A 3,638-nucleotide genomic window follows, 5' to 3' on the forward strand; every position below is an offset into this window, starting at 1 on the left:
GGTTAAAACCTAAATTTTTAAAAAATTTTAAGTTTTAACTCAAGTGTTGGAGATGATATAAGTGTGAAAATCAAATAATGAAGATTAAAATATGTAGAAATACGTTTTGTTAAATCGTAAAACGATAAACCGAGCAAATAGAGATCAAGAACCACTCCACCAAAATGTGAAAGTAAATGGGTAGTAATTGAATTTCTCCTCTCTAAAAAGTCTCCCCTTTTCTGTCCCTAAAATTCTCCATGTGAAAGAACCCCAGCAACTTCGTTGCCGGCCCTAGCCTTTGGCTTAAGAGGCATCCTCCCTTCATTCTTTTCTTCTTTTCCTCCTTCTCATTTTCCTCCTGATTTTTCTTAGGTTCTCTTTCCTTCGCACTTTCCCTCTTTTCCTTCCCCTCATCTCCTCTATCTTCCCCTTCCCTGCTTCCCTCCTCCTCTTCCTTCATCTTTTCTAGTTTTCTCCATTCCTTTTTAATTCTCGGTTCTCCCTTGAGTTTAATCTCAGTTTTTCTTGAGCTGAGTCTCAACTATCCGGGCGTTTTTTCACCTGTTTTTACTGCTTTCTGTCTTTGATTTCCCTTCCTCCATCCTCCCTAGCTATGATACTTCATCTCCATCCCACCATGTGCTTGGATCGGCAGGTTCTGATCAGAAATTGGATATCAGATTTACTTCCCCCTCTCTCACTTCCCTTCCCCCAACTAGCATGTTGGATCTCCATTGAGGCCAAGTGTTGGTTATTTTACATACCCCTTAACCTCACCTTCTTCCCATATGGTACTTTCTTTGTATATATTTGTAGGGGTTTGTGAAGGGGACTTGGATCTGGTGTCTACTTTCTCAATTCGAAGTTTGGCTTCCTCCGAGGATGTGACAGTCACGGCAATGTGGTCTTTGCTGCTGGAGATTAGCGTTTTTTATTGTCTGCTTTCTGTTGCCTTCAAGCCTAAGCTTGTGTGAGCCTCCCATTGTATCTTGGGTTGATGCTCTCATTTTGTTTGGGCCTTATACTTTTCCTATAGTTGTTTGCCCGGTCCTTTTTGGGCCATGTACTATTTTTTATTGTAATGAAAGTTGTCTTCGTGATAAAAAAAATAAAAAATAAAAAAATAAATGAAACCGTGAACCAGATATGGTTATTAACCAAAGCAAAAGGAACAAATAAAGACTAATTAGTCAATGTTGTCGGGATAATAATGTGTTACCAACGAGAAAAAGGTAGTCAATGGTAAAAAAAAGTATATTTTATTGGTCTTGTTTGGTGAGATTCTCTTTTTGCTTTCGTATTGCCATATTATCATCGCGATTATGTAAGGCTTCCATATTATCATTTAGATAAGTTATTTTTTGTTGGTCTTGTTATATCTTATATTAGTTATTGGAGGGTTTGTTTTGTTATGGCTGGTACCATGGCCAAGTTAGGCTTTATGTCCTCCTTGATTGATTGTAATTTTTTTTTTTAAAATAAAGCTCCCTCATTGTCACTTCTCATGATAACAATGCTAGAGTTGGATTGACTTTAAGATTTTACCCGAAAAAATGCATCACTATTGTGGTGTGCTATTACGTACTTTTTAGCTTTTGCCACATATCTTTCATTAATAACATCATTTTTACGCCACCAAAAACAATCAAACAACTACTAATATTGGTAACTGTTGCTCATTTTTCTTGTAGTGGTATTTGGTCATTTGTTGTGAAATAAAAACTATACTTTTATCTTGTTCAAATAATTATATGAGAATTTAGAACAAAGGGGGAAGTTTAAAAATAGAATTAGCTAGGTCTTTGGCTCCCCTATGCTATGCATCACTTGGTGGTGTTGACTCCATTTGTACCCACACTGAGAATTTATGGTAACAAACCGCGACTATCTTTTCATCTATGTATTACTAAGGGCTGGTTTGGTATTGCTGTGCTTTGAAAAAAAGTTGATTCTGCTGTGCTGTGAGAATAAGCGGCTGTGAAATAAAGCAGCAGAGTGTTTGGTAAACTTTTTTGTAAAAGTGCTTTTGAAAAAAGAAAAAAAAAACAGTATTATAGTGTTTGGTAAACTTTTATGTAAAATAGATGTGAAAAAAAAACCGATTTTTCAAAGCTGGGTTTTGCAGCTTCTTATTTTTGGCTTTTTTTCACCCAAAACTGTGAAAAAAAACTGAAGTTGAATGTTTACCAAACACAAAAACAGCTCCCAGCTTTTTTTTATACCAGCTTTTTTCAGAATCACCTCAGTACCAAACCAGGTCTAAGGAGAGCAAGGGGCATGTAGCTAGCGTTTGAGAGCATATACCTTTGCAGCCAAAGTCTTGTATATACCAAAAAAGTCTTAAGGAGGAATTTTATAAATAGAGCCTGTAGTGAACGGACATACATGCTTAGGATTGCAAATACGTACACATTGGAAATAATGATCGATCCAAATGTCAGCTCCCTTGAAGCTGAATACACTTCTATTGAACTACAAAAAAGTTAGAAAGGCATCAGCTGGCTAAGATTCTGTGCATGCCTTGTTTTAAAGAAATGCAAAGACAGAAATTAAGCAAGATATAAAGGTTAGGATGTTAGACAAAGTGAAGAACATTCTTGATTTTTGTAGATCGACCAAGCCTACAAGAAACCTGTAACTGATCAAGCTATATATTTTGTATGCCTATGACAGAGCCAAAAACCTAGAAAAGCAGCTAGCTGACTGATTATCACATGGATTCCAACGGTGAAATGGTTAACATTATACGTTCTTACGAGGATTTTATGCCTTATTGCAAGTTCCTAAAAGAGGAACGATTCGACATTTACCAGATTCCTCTCCATGGTATTCTCCTTTTTCATGTTCTTTGTTTTGTGATTTTTTTTACATATTTTCTTTTCCTTTTTTTTTTTTGTTGGTAGGTTTCAAGATGGAACAATTCAAGCTATTTGTGAACGACAACAAAGGAACAATAAATATTGAAGGCCAACGTCCTAAGGGTGGAAGTAGATGGAGCCGCTTCCGCCAAAAATTCAAACTTCCTTGCAATGTTTATAACACTAAGGATATTCATGCAAGTTTTGGCAATGGTGTCCTTACCATAAGACTGCCAAAAAGGGAACCATTGATGATTTCGAATTCCGACGACAAGTCTGATCTATTGGTCTACAACGGCAAGCTTTTCAGCCTGAAAATCAGCAAAAGAGGAATCCTCGGATCAATTGCACTTGTTGCTGTGAGCTTGGCTGTTGGAGGTTATGTAATCCTAAAACACTTGCCATCTACGCATGTTGCTGAGAAGCATTAATTAAAAGTCAGTTGTAATTTGAATTTGTTCTAGGGTTTGTTAAGATTGAACTTACTCATGTGTATACAAATGCGCTTATTCCTATTCTTCTCTTTTATTTGTGCCCATATTCAATTAACCTATGGGACTGCTAATGTTACGAGAAATTCTAAAGTCCGACAACCAGATCATGTGTCCGTGTAGATCCAGACACAAAAAACACAACTTACTCTAGTCTCTCTGATTTGTCATGCTACACCGACCCATTTTTTGTCTCTCCCCCTTTCACAATCCTCTAACCCAGTTTCCTTACCCAAGAACCTCTCGAATGTTAGGTATAAAGCAGAATAAGTCGGCTATATGTTTTTATACTCATCATTGCTACTTT

Source organism: Pyrus communis, chromosome 13, assembly GCF_963583255.1.
Source record: "Pyrus communis chromosome 13, drPyrComm1.1, whole genome shotgun sequence".
In the NCBI taxonomy this organism is placed as follows: Eukaryota; Viridiplantae; Streptophyta; class Magnoliopsida; order Rosales; family Rosaceae; genus Pyrus; species Pyrus communis.